The following is a 14567-nucleotide window of genomic DNA, read 5'->3' as shown; positions in this document are numbered from 1 at the left end:
GGTAGTCTAATCCACCAGGCTTGATCAACTAAAAGATGTATCAGTGAAAATAGATCAATTCAATTAACATTTATTGCTAAAAGAGGGATGTTTTAACTCGATGTGATGAGATTTAATTTCATATTAATTGTGTTTAATTGTATGCAGATGGTGGCCATTAAGTGAGAATTGACATGTGACCTTAAACTAGACCCAAACTGAAATTGTAATTGTTAGGCTAGGTTCGTGTTTGACATATAATTTGCAGCTACATGAATAAATACTTCAAAAATTTGTATAAAATATTCTCTCTGCTTCTCTTACCAAATGGCTTTTTGGAATAACAATTGCTATTTAAGGAGTTTAGTGTGTACCTGTATGCAAATAAAGCAATTTCATTGTACTCCGTGTAATTCAAATATAGACAGGAAGATGTTGTTTTTGTATGTGCATTGGAGCAATTGGACAAGATTAATTCAAACAAATGCATCTTGTATGAACTTGTTGTATTTACACAAAAGTAACAACCAAGTCTGCTAAATTTAACAGAATCCAAGTCCTTTTGTTGGAAAGTAAGCTCAATTTTGCAACTTGCCATATGCTGGACTGCTAAATCAGGACCTTTGCCATCAAATTATTGGCTTGGAGTGTTACAATTTCCTCAAATACAGGAATAATGAATGTACTTGGTTTAAATCTCAGGTAGTTGAATCTGTACTTGTTCAGACAGATTCTTGACAAAAAAAATACTGAAAAAAACACTTCATGTGCTGAGTATCATTCGATAGATAATATTTATGATTTGGATTATTAGTCCAGTGATGAAACTTTACATTCCTGTCAGTATGAACAACCGCACTGGGTGAGTCTTCAATTCTGGTGTTAAATTGTTGTTATTGTTTGGATGATTTCTTGAACTTTAAATGCCTCCATGCCCCTGCCACACTTCTGATGCAGCTCTTTAAAAAAAATGGTATTTCCTCTGTCTGTGACAAAGATAAACCAAAAAATAGAAAAAATAATTGGCCAGATAATTCTGCACAGGCATTTTGAATAAGGTTTAAATAAAAAGAGAGAAGTTTTCCTTTTCCATTGTTAAGTTCCTAGCTCGATGTCTTTTGAGGGGTGGCACATGGTGTCTCGTGTTCTCGATGCCTTTAGAGAGAAATAGCCACCACGGGCAGATACAATTCTTTATTTTTCTCTCCAACTCCAATTTGGTTTAGTTCCCTCTCACTCTCCCTCCCTCCCCCTCACTTTTAATGGTTTGCATTGCAACTAATGAGCTTTGCTTGTAAATATGTCATTGGCTACATTGGTGTTTTACAGGTGACAATTCGTAGTTTAAGAAAAAGGTCATGGTGATTTGGTGGAGGCAAAATCACTCAGTTGAGACACTTCTGGGTATAAAAAGAAAAGAAAAAAAGCAGAGGGAATTTTTGCCTGCCCCGCTCAGTTTTGTTGGTTTACATTAACCATAATGGGCTTTGCAGGTAAACTTCTAACTGGCTACATAAGTACTTTACTGGTGATGGTTAATGCTTGCAAAAAAAAAAGTCATGTGATTTGGTGGTGGAAAAGCTATTTGGTTTGGTTGTGTGTGATAACACTACTGGATACACGAAAGAAACAAAGGTGGGAAGTTAGAACTCTTGTGGCGCAGTGTTAGTGTCCCTACTTCTGATGTAGGAGACCGTGGTTCATGTCCTAGAGGTTGATTTTCAGAGGATGAAAGTTAATAGAAGGGACACAGTTGGACTGAAAAATAAATTTATGCTTATCTTGAAGATCCTGGAAACTCCTATGCCTAATTTAAATTCGCCAGACAGGTGTGTTCCCTCCCAGGTGACCCGAAGATGCGAGTGTCCATCCTCCAGGTAGACCGTGGGATATGCAACAATGCAGAGTGACTGAACAGAGGCAGATAGAAAAGTTAAGTACCCATGATGGGAGCCTCAACCAGAACCTTTGGTTCATGTCATACTACAGGTGACTCCACTACACCATACGCACACACTCTTACATACTCACGCAGACCCTCTCACATGCACATGCTCTCTCTCAGACACACACACATCCCCCACACTCACATCCATATACTCTGTCGCACTCATGCACAGACTCTAGCACTCTCTCTCTCATACACACACACATAAGTCTGTGGGGTGAATTTGCATGTACAGAATTGTATTTGCAAATACATTGTATTTTTTTGCTCAAAAAGCACACAACCTGCAGGCAGTCAATCCATGTAACATTTTATAAATTCCTACTTTGGAAATACAACCGGTCTGCTTCAAAATTGGGATAACGGCAGACTCTAATCTCACACGTTTAATACATTGTTTGAGCTGAGATGTCACTTTTTTTGTAGTAAATCTTAAGTTATCTTGAGAATGTGACTTAAAACAAGTTCTGGGATTTACATATTAATGAAACAAAACCTGCAACCCACTCTGAAAGATGAAAGACTTAATAGAAATCTAGGTTTGTCCAATATATTGTTTTAATTGTATGATACTGTTACCTTTTACCATAAACTCTGTGTCTTATGATCCTGCCTGAGTTACCCTGATGGAGGAGCAGCATTCTAAAAGCTAACACTTCCAAATAAACCTGTTGGACCATAACCTGGTGTTGTGAGAGTTTTAATTTTACTTTAGTTTACGAACTGGCCAAATCTAGAAATGAAAAGCCGATTTCTTATTTTACTTTGAAAAGGGTAGCTACGATATACAGAAAATGTACATGATCCACTAAGAATCAACTGGAATAAGTGTAGACCAATCTTTTTTTTTATTCAAAGTGTGAGCATTAATGTATCATTTGCTTCCAACAGGATGTTTTACCTGATATGGCAATGTTATTGTTTATGGTATTGAAGAATCCAACAGACATTATATACAATTTAACTATTACATTCAATTAAAAGATTACAAGTGAGCAGTATGTTTTATGAGGAAAGTCACGTGGTGATTTGATTGCTGCAGGATTCGTAGCCCCTGATCTGCTTTATAGCTATAGAATTTCTGGCTAGTCCAGTTCAGTGTCTGGCCAATACTAAACCTCCCCACCTACCCAAAGATGTTGATAACAGGAGAGGCAGGAGTGTGGTAGAATATCAGTGATTTCAATGCCATTGGAATCCAGTGGGTGGTGTTAGATTTTCTTTTGTTGGAGACAATCATTGCCTGGTACTCATGTGATGGTGTGAATATTACTTGCCAATTTTCAGTCATTGTCCTAGTTTTGCTGCATATGGCCACAGACTGCTGAAGAGTCATTCATGGTGCTAAGCATTGTACAGTGAAGATCTCGATTTCTGAACTGATGATGGAATGATAGATAATCGATACCTGAAGATGTTTGGGCCTAGAATTTGATCATGAGGAATTCCTGCAGAATTAAGTATTTGGCTAAAATTGGTCTCCAAAATCCACAACAGTCATCCATCATGCTAGCTATGACTGCATACAGTCCCTTTATTCTCATCCCGTGTTCCTATTGACTTCAGTTTTTCTTGATACTAGAAATCTTGATATTGGAAATCAAGAGTTGAATAGTCCTGGCAGAATTTAGGTTGAGCAACAGTTAGTAGGTTATCATTGAGCAAATGATGCTTGAGAACACTTTTGACAACCTGTTCCATCAATTTGTGAATGATCCAGAGTAGACTGATTGAATGTTCATTGTCTGGGCTGGATTTGACTTGCTTTGAGATGAGGAAACACAGGGACTATTTTCCACTTGGCCGGTATTGTAGCTGTTCGGGAACAGCTTAGCTATGGTGTGGCTAGTTCCTGAGCACAAGTCCTCAATATTGTTGCCATAACATGGTCAGTGCTCCCACATCACCTTTGTACCATGCAGAACCTTCAACCATTCCTTTATATTAAAGTGGAGTGACTGAAATTGGATAAAAAATGATGTATGTTGCTGGGGGCCTCCAGAAGTGAGGTATACTATTCATTGGACACTCTTGACTGAAAATATGTGAAAATGTTCAAAACATTTAGTCTTTCTTTTTGGACAGATATGCTAAATTCTTGCACCAGTGACGATGGGGAAAAGGACATTTGTATAGCCACTTCCTTCTGAGAATTGCTTACTTCCACACATATCACAGGAAGATTTGGCAGGGCTTTGGTGTAATCCATTATTTGCGGAACTATTTCTCTATTATATGTTACATCCATTGGTTGCCATGCAAATGGTCCTAACTTGCAATTTCACCAGTTTAGCGCTTCAATTTTAGATAGATCTACTCCTAGTATACTCTCCATTGAACTAGGGTTGCTCTCCAGACTTGATGGTACAATATGCAGTTTCTGTGACAGTGTATAAAGCTATGATTTTGTTGTGGATAGGTAGGTGGTGTTTTATTTTCCTAGCTTTGTCAGCTTTTTCTTCCTCCCCATTCCTCATTATTCATTCATGGGATGAAGGCATTACTGGCTAGGTCAGTATTTATTGCCCTAATTACCCATAGTAGACAGGTAGGAGGCTGGAAGAACACAGAGTGTCAGGAGGTGAAGAAGTCACCGTTTCAGATGTAAATCTTCAGGACTGGGGGACGCTGCAGGTAACGGGGGATGGTGGGGGCAGGGTGGTGAAGTAGGGAAGGTGAAGATTCCTGAAGAAGGGCCTGTGCCCGAAACGTCGAATTTCCTGTTCCCTGGATGCTGCCTGACCTGCTGTGCTGTTCCAGCAATAAAGTTTCAACTTTGATCTCCAGCATCTGCAGACCTCACTTTCTCCCAGGTGAAGATAGAGCATGGTGCTAGAAAGGTGCAACAGGTCAGGCAACATCCGAGAGCTAGAGAATTGACATTTTTGGAAAAAGCTCTTCATCAGGAATGAAGGGTTTTTGTCTGAGACGTCGATTCTCCTGCTCCTCGGATGTTGCCTGACCTGCTGTGCCTTTCCAGCACCACACTCTTGATTCTAATCTCCAGCATCTGCAGTCCTCACTTTCTCATAGGTGACGATAGGTAGACGGTAAAACCTGGTTGGTCAATGGGAAGAATGAATCTAGTAGATGGCTGGGAGGAGTGGAAGGGAGGGGGAGGGGATGGGAAGGGAAGGGAATCAAGGGAAGAGAAGGGAGATCATTTGAAATTGGAGAACTCAATGTTGAGTCCTCCGGGCTGTAGGCTGCCTAGGCGGGAGTTGAGGTGTCATTCCTCCAATTTGTGGTTTGGTTCAGTGTAGAAATGGAAGAGGGCAATGATGGTCATATTGGAAAGGGAATGGGAAGGCTGAGATGTTCGGCAATCCATTCCCTAAGTTTACGTTTGGTCTCCCCAGTGTAGAGGAGACCACATCAGGAGCACCTGATACATTAAACTAGGTTGGATGAGAGGCAGGTGACCCTCTGTCTCACCTGGAAGGACTGTCTGTGGTGCTGGATGGAAGTGGGTGGGGTGGTGTACCAGCAGGTTTTGCATCCTTCCCGGTTGCAGGGGAAGGTACCTGGAGGTTTGGTGGTGGTAGTAGTGAGTGGGAACAGTCCTTGAGGTAGCCAGAGAGGGGTGGGAAGGGTAAGATGTTTTTTGGTGGTGGAAGGCAGTTAAGAATCAACCACATTGCAGTGGGGCTGGAGGTATATGTACGCCAGACCAGGTAAGGATGGCAGTTTCCTTCCTTAAAGGATGTTCGTGACATTATGGTCATCATTAGATCCCATTCCAGATTCTTATTTCATTCAAATTTCACATCTGCCATGGCGGGATTCAAACCTGGGACCCCAGACATGACTTGGATTTCTGGATTAACAGTCCAGCGATAAATCCACTAGACTATCGCCTTTCCCAGAGTCTCCACCAGCCCACAAGATGCACAAGGGCCGGGAGCCAATGATGGTTCAAGGCTAGAAAACGCCAACAAATGCATTCAGATAGTGATAGAAAGATGATATCACAGGGAAAAAGTGCAATTGATTGGCTGATGGGCATTTTGGTCATATTGTTGGAACCCAGAAATTTTAAGCATTATAATTTTTTTAAATTGTGTAATAGATGATTAATATACTAATTTATTGTGAGTAATAGATTTCATTATTTTTGTTAATTTAGAACTGCAGGATATGGAAGTTCCTAATCCCTAATGTTCCAGAATGAGCACAGCTTTCCTACTTGTGTGTAGCTCAAATAGGTTTGGCTCGGAATTTGAGCAGAAAAATCAGCATGTAGACATTGATGTTCAGGAAGGGGAGAAATGAACTGAATATTTCATTCTAAGAATGATAGGGTCTTCTGATTTGGTCCATAGTCATGGACAGAAGGTTGTGAATACCTAATGCAAGTCTGGAGACCCAAAAGGTTGAGATGGGGGAACCTCAGTATTTGTAATTGTCCAGCAAGTTCAACAATCATCTCAGCATTATTTTCTGAGCCACGAGCAAGTAGGAATAGGCAAATTAAGATTAGAGAGATGACATGTGTGGCTCAAACATTTGTGTGACAGAGGAGTGGATGCTGATTCTTACAGCTTTGGAGAGACAGCTATACCATTGGGATAGCCTACACTTGAACTATGCTGGAAGCAGTGCTTTGGCCAATCACATAATTAAGGTTCTAGATATCAACCTAAATATTTGTGGAGCAGGCAGGTCAGGAAAGGAGATCATGTGAGCAGAGACATAGTACACGGTGGCTCAATGGTTAGCACACTGACTTGGTGTCAGGAACTGGATTCAATTACAGCTTTGGTTGACTGTGGTGTTCACACATGTTTCCATGAGGTGATTTGGTTTCCTTCCACAGCCCAAAGATGTGCAGGTTAGCTAGACTAAATTGTCTCCATTATACAGGTGAGTGGGTTACCTACGGTAAATGTGGTGAATGGAAGAAAATTACATCTGTTATTTCATAGAATCAGTGAAATTTACAACCACAAAGTGTGCTGGATGCTGGGACATTGATTAAATTTAAAGTGGAGACAGACAGATTTCTAACTAGTAATGAATTGAAATGAAGAGTGGGCTGGAAAGTGGAGTTGAGGCCAGATGAGAACAGCTGTGATTGTATCAAATGGTTCAAGGGACTGAATTGGTTACTCCTACTCCAAACTCTTCCAGTCCTTAAGGAAAGTATCAAAATAATCATGGTGACTTTAACCTACATGTGGATTGTAATAACCTGATAGGCAAAGGTAGCTTGGAAAGAGACATTCTATGTCTGCAGGACAATTCCATACGGTATGCTCTCACAGTAGTCACGACATGTCAGATCAGTTTGAAAGAATAATGTGGACCGTTGACTAGTTAGGTATGAAAGTAGAGCTGACTAAGGCAAACCAGGTAACAAGGTTAATAAGGTAGATTGGTACAGATGGTGGCAACTTTAATCTGATAAACATTCGTTGTTCAATAAAAAAAAGAATGTGTACACAGTATTCCAGGTGTGGCCTCAACAAAGCCCTGTCAAATTGCAGCAAGTTATCCCTGTTGCTGCACTCAAATCCTCTGCACTCAACAGGGGATGTTCTTATGGTATTCACCCTGTTCAGTTCCTTGGATCTTTACCATTTCAATAAGATCGCCTCTCACCCTTCCAAACCCAATGTTTAAAGGTTATTCATTTAATCATTTTCAGCAAAGATTATCCCAGTCTGAAAGAAAGATGATACAGCCTTCTCAAAGCTTGCGGCTAAATAAGGAAGTTAAGAATAAGATTAAGGTGGGCGGCACAGTGGTTAGCACTGCTGCCTCACAGCGCCAGAGACCCGGGTTCATTTCCTGCCTCAGGCAACTGACTGTGTGGAGTTTGCACATTCTCCCAGTGTCTGTGTGGGTTTCCTCTGGGTGCTCCAGTTTCCTCCCACAGTCCAAGAATGTGTAGGTTAGGCGAATTGGCTATGCTAAATTGCCCGTAGTGTTAGGGGCAGGAGTAAATGTGGGGGAAATGAGTCTGGGTGGGTTGCGCTTTGGCAGGTCGGTGTGGACTTGTTGGGCCGAAGGGCCTGTTTCCACACTAAGTAATCTAATTTAAAAAAAAGGGGAAAGACCAACTACTATTGGCAAATGTTAGTGTCAGTGCAATAAACTAAAAATGAAAAGAAATGCAAAAGATTAATATATATGAAGAAAAGCATAAGGGAAAAAAAAAATGAACAAAAGTCAATTTAATGCAAATACTAAGAATTTATGCAATTACTTGATCAGGAAAAATATAACTTCAGTTAATGTCAGTCTTCAAAAATGAGCCAGGGGAATCAATAATAAAAATCAAGGAAATGGCAGAAGATTTGAACAAATATATTGTATCTGCCTTCACAGTAGATGATTTAACTCCCCAAAAGGTAATTGGAAATCATGATGGGGAGACATGAACTTCTAAACATCACTGTCACCAGAGAGGCATTCTAGAAAACTATTGGACCTAAAGGTGCACAAATCCAGGACTGGATAGCTTGAATCCTCGAGACTTAAAATTAGCAACAGATAAGTGCATTTGCTATATTCTTTCAAAAGTCCTTTACTTCTAGAAAGTTCCAGCTGATTTTTTAAAAAATATCAATATGGAACACCTTTATTCATGGAAATGAAGGAGAGCAAAACCAGCAATTTATAGGCCAGTCAACCTAACATCTGTCATCAGAAAGGTGTCAGAATAAAGTATGTTCAAATTCAAAATGTGGTCAGCCCAAACCAAAATGAGCTTTGTGAAAGGGAAGTAGCATTTAACTCATTGATTGGGGAGTTTTAGATGAGCTAACTTTCACACTGAAAGAGGGGAACTGGTTGATGGGGTGTATGTGAATTTTCAAAAAACGCATTTGATAAGGTGTCACATCAAAACCTTGCTGCACAAAGAAAGAGTTCATGGTGTAGAGGGTGACATGAACATGTAAAAAGGATTGCTTTATAACAGTAAAGAGTGGATAAATGGATCAGGTTGAATAAGTGGAATAATGTAGTGTATTGGAAATGAGGGCTGGGCCATCAACTATTTAAAATCCATACCAATTGAGGATGAATGTCCAGATGTATGATAGCTAAATGTTCTAACTGCATCCAGATTGGTAGGAAAGATGTTGAGAAGATAGAGAGTACGTAATGAGGTAGACAGGTTAAATGAGTGGACAAAATAAAAGCAGATGGATTATAATGTAGATAAAAGTAAAGTTATCCATTTAGGCTGGAAGGATAGAAAAGTAGCCTAATTAAATAGAGATCACAGAACTCAATACTAAAGAAAGATCTGGGTGTCCTGATATTACTGGGTTTAGAAAGCGAGTAGGAAAGCAAATGCAATGTGACCATTTTTGCAAGTCGAATGGAATGCGAAAGTAGGAAAATTTTACAGCAGCTGTCCTGAGTTTTTGTGACAACATATCTGGAGTACTGTTCACAGATTTGATCTCCTTCTCTCGAAAAAAGATTGAACTGCTTTAAGAGCAGTTCAAGAAAGGTTCACTCCACTCCTTCCTGGAATGAAGGGCTTGTCTTAAATGACTATTTAATGCTTCCCCTATTTTTTTAAACAGAGTTTAAAAGAATGCAATGGATCTACTGGCCTGGATCACATCCAATAGTAGCATTGGGGGTATTGGATCAGGCTTGGCAGAGGGAGAGGTGGTTGACAAGTGTCAAGGCCCAGGGTTGATGAATAAAAGGTTGGAATTAGATGTAGCTGTGACAATGAGGTAAGGATGTGGCCAGTAGAATACCATTACTCAGGAATTAGGACTATGTATTAAATAGTCTAACTTTTCTGGAGGAAATAGAAAATGTCAGGGGGGTGCAGTCACATAGAAAAGGCGGGCTGAAAATCCAGTTCCTAGCAATTCCTGACTATAAGGATTCCATAGCGTCCCCATGTGTAACTGCAACTGTGCTGGAATAAAGACTGGATGGCCAGTGGAAAATGTGTCTCATTTACCCAGTGACTTTCTTTTTTACAACTTGGATCTTTGGTTCTTAGTATTAGAATCTAAACAAGTAATCGGTTAAGACAAAATATCGTTGCAGAATTTTCTATTCCCCATATCTGGAGGGATTGGATGACTGAACTAGTCAGCTGTAGGACTATCAGAAGGGGAACGGGTTATAGTCTAAAAGGTTTTCGCTTATTTGAAGACTATGATAGAAAATTAGGTGATTCCATTTGGAGTGCATTATCAAACATAGTTGATCAAATTCAAGAACAGGAGAATTAACATTGCAAGCATCAGCCTTTCATCAGGATGGGCATAAAAATAACAAATGAAACACCTTTATTCAAGGAAATGAGGGAGACCAAAAGCAGCAAGTTATATGCCAGTCAACTGAACACCTATCATAGGAAACGTGTCAGAATCTGTTATTGAACAAGCATGTTCAAACTCAACACTTTTCAATGCTGCAGTCTCACTTTTCCCAGGTTCAAGAACAGGTAAATGTCCTCACTGAATTCTATTTCATTTCATTCCTCTTTGTAGTCTTTGCTCAGCTTGCAGAAAGATGACATTTTAAAAAGCCAATTCTTGACGTTTTTAAGTGATGCTAAATGCAGACAGTTAGGCTCATTTTGAGATTGAGAGCTTGAAATGAGAGCAGTAATCATCCAGGACTGTCACATTGATCTTCACTGCTGAAAAGCAGCTCAACAACCATCAGATCAATTTTTTATGTTCCATGCCAAGCACATTTTCAAAAGTAAATGTTTTCAGTAAAAAGAAATTCCTCTTATCTTTAATGTGTTATGACCTAAACAAGAAAACGGGTTTTCAAAAGTGAATTTTACAATCTCAGTACATTAACAATGCTTCAGAGTCAATGATATGCCTTTCAAGGATTGTCATAGTCCTAGAAAAACATGGAGGACAAGTGAGCAGAAGTTTCCAGAAAAAGTAGCATGATAATAACCAGATATGTGTTTCTTACTAATGCAGGTTAAGGGACAAATGTTGGCCTGAACTTTCCTGACTTTTGTTTTTGCAATTTCATGGCTCAAAGATTGACACTGCACTGTGTGAAAAAATTAGTGATTTGTTCTAGTCAGTGGAGTAGAACCTGAATCCTTGGCTCAGCACTTCGACCAATCGACAGCTGACAGAAATAATTCAGTTTCTTTTTTCCCCTTAGCAAATGCAACTCAAAGCAAACAGTGTGACAACATTCCAAAGATTACTAGTGGTTTCCCTTGCTCCTTACCTTACATATCCATTGGAGGGAGGGAAAACAATGGCAGAAACCAAACTTGTGCTAATCAGGTAGATTGCCATCTGAATGACAACACCCCCTTAGTTCAACTCAAAAAGGTGTTTGCCATCCTGAGGATGAGCAGCAGTGTTTCATAGTGGTACAAAGCACAAAATAAAAGTTACATTTTAGCACCGACTTTGCTCAGATTGTCTGGCCTTACAAAATACACCTTTACCTCAGTTCCTGCTCCAGAACCAGCCCATCAGCAAAGCTGTGATGGAGAGAAACAAACCGACTAACTTCCTGAGAGTCCAATGGAGCAAACCAAGTCAGAACCTACATCCATCAGAAATCTGTCCAGAAACAGGATTTTGCAAGTTACTTAATTCACTCACTTGTATAAATATTCTGTGCAATATCTGCTGACCATACAGCCATAGTTTACGTGTGATGATGCTGTCACTTTAAGGGTTATTTTGTCCTGTTCTTCTTTGAAGAGTGATTCTAAGGCAGAGATGCAGAGCTATCTCTAAGTCAGTAAACAATTTGAAACCTTGGGGATTTTTTCTTTTAAGTTTGAACAATGGAAACAGCTGGATGTGGCCAGCTCTCATATTAAGCTTTCTTTAGTTTTTAGGTTTAGTTTTTAGCAGAAGCCTTTGGGGTCTCAGTTGGAAGCTTCAGGTGAATGTCTCTTAGCTGCTATTCTCTGAATCTTCTCATGTATCTTTCCTCCTGGATTGGAGAATGTGGGAATGTTGCACATGGGAGTCAGTGTCTGAAATTGCCTTTCTACCAAGGGGTTTTATTGGGACAGTTAATTAGTAATAGTTACTCTGCCTATTGTTTAGTTATGTTTTCCAATAGTTATGTTATTCTAAACTCTGTTTGAATTATAATATACTGTTTAAGTAAATTATGTTTTGCCTAATGTCAGTTGGTTTGACCAGTCGCATTAGGTCTGGAACACAGCACTTCCTATCTACCTGTAAAATAAGGACAAGTTAGGGTTTAGGCTACCTTCTTGAAATATTTTGAGGAGATTTGGTCTGGTCCATAACAAAAAATAATTTAACATGTGAGACAAATGAAAAATGGAGCCAAGGGCAGTAGGTCATACGACTAGTTTCAGCTAATTCAGAATACATGGAAAACTAATCTGAGGAAACAAAGTTTAGACAAAACTCATGATCTATTTGATGTGGTGAGACTGGTGAAGAAGGATGAAGAAATTAACCTCTGCTATGCAAAAAAAAAGGAAACATTTTGAACATGGAATGTGAAATGAAAATTCTAAGAATGAAATAGGCAGTACAAGTTAATTTGAACATCCAACATTCCAAGCACCAGTCATGAGGGGTTGGGAAACTGAAGAATAGATTTCCCCAAACATCTTTCATAACTTAACTAGAAAGCTGCTTAAAGTTGCTCTGTCACCCATTGACAGTCTGGAGGTCTTTCAGACAGGCACCAAGAGAGCAGGGAGAAAGGAATCAGCTTACCCTGCCCTGCTATAGAGCACTTATGACGTGGATTCACCTTTGGCTTTCCATAGGTTTCAAAGGTTCCTGAGGCTTGGGAAACCTGGTGGGTTTCCTCTGTAAAAAAAAAAACAGAATGGGTGTGCAATTGAAGATACTTAAAATTTTAATCATCAAATAACCAACTTTTATCTCAATTGGTATAGGCTGACTACCCATCAATATGCCTTTAAAACAGGAAGTGGCAGATATTGGGGTTGGGATGAAGTAGGAGAAAGTGAGGTCTGCAGATGCTGGAGATCAGAGCTGGAAATGTGTTGCTGGAAAAGCGCAGCAGGTCAGGCAGCATCCAGGGAACAGGAGAATCGACGTTTCGGGCATAAACGTCCTGACCTGCTGCGCTTTTCCAGCAACACATTTCCAGTTGGAATGAAGTAATCAATCAATCAGTCATTAGTTGATCCACCCCCAACTGCTTAATTTTAAACCTTCACCAAATCCCCTGCCTCCTTTTATGCCTTCACTCAATTTCTGCAGCCCACATATGAATATTAATTTAGAATTCAGATCACAATTACATGGAAGCTATCTACTCCATTAAAAAAATCTTGAAATTATAAACATTTAGAACAGATTCTCCAGCTTGCAATATTCACAAAGCCACTTCTCATTGGATTTGTGTTCTACTCAACCTTAAATTTTAAAAATCACTTTCACTATCCATTACTCCAGAAACCAAGGAGAGATGGATTCACATTTACATAACATTCTTCAGAAACACAAGAGTATTTTATCCACCATGAATTCTAAAACTTGCAATACAGAATTGCACTAACAGAACACAAGTATTATTCAAAGTAGTGACATTGCACCTTTAATAACTATTCAATGCAGCAGAAAGTCCACTGAAATTAACCTCTGCTATGCAAAAAGGAAAATTTTGGACATAGAAAAATGTAAGGAATGTACTTAATGCCAAGACTTTAAAAAAGTACTGACCCTTTTCAAACAGAATTGTCATTAGCATGTTTCTAGCCCTTGTTTTAAGTACAAGAACTCCAAACTACAGCTTTTGGAAATGCTAAATTTCTATAGGCGCACAAAGAATAGGGTAAATAGACAGTCTTTTCTCTGGGGTCAGGGAGTCCAGAACTCGAGGACATGGGTTTAAGGTGAGGGGAATGATTTTAAAAAAGGACAATGTTTTCACGCAAAGGGTGGAGTATGTATGGAATGAGCTGCCAGACAAAGTGGTGGAGGCTGGTACAATTACAACATTTAAAAGGCATCTGGATGGGTGTATAAATGGATGGGTTTAGAAGGATATGGGCCAAGTGCTGGCAAATAAGACTAGATTAAATTTAGGATATCTGGTCAGCATGAACAAATTGGACCAACGGGTCTGCTTCTGTGCTGTACATCTCCATAATCTAACTACAGAATACAAACATAAAATTCAGTAATCTAGCATGTCTGGCCACTATTACGTAAAACACACTTAAAAACCTTAATGGCCAACATGAAACCATACTGTATAATGCATTAGGTACCATTATGTGAGGATGGAAATACTGGACGTGCTTTGTGAAGTTCCAAACTGAACTCTTAACGAGAAAGAAAACATCAAATTTGCTATGAATAAATTGTTAGCTGGGATTTCACAGCTCTAATTGCAGTAGTCTCTTTTCATTCCCTCTAATATTGGACCATTACTATATTTACATTGTGAATTTTATGTTGAAGTGAATATTTTTTTTAAATAAAACACTGAGGAATAGGGCACCACTAAAACAGCCAATCATTGACCATTCTTTGATGCCCTGGAAAAGTGATTGGCAAGCCTGCTTAAGCATCACTATAGAATACTGAGAGATACAGGATTCCAAATTGGGTGAATAATTATGAGTTAGAATCACAGCTCTAACAGGATGGAAACAGACCCTTCAGTCCATTTTGTTTATGCTGACCAGATATCCTAA

This window comes from Chiloscyllium plagiosum, chromosome 30, assembly GCF_004010195.1.
Source record: "Chiloscyllium plagiosum isolate BGI_BamShark_2017 chromosome 30, ASM401019v2, whole genome shotgun sequence".
In the NCBI taxonomy this organism is placed as follows: Eukaryota; Metazoa; Chordata; class Chondrichthyes; order Orectolobiformes; family Hemiscylliidae; genus Chiloscyllium; species Chiloscyllium plagiosum.
The sequence above is the reverse complement of the archived record's forward strand: the minus strand, read 5'-3'. Positions refer to the sequence as shown.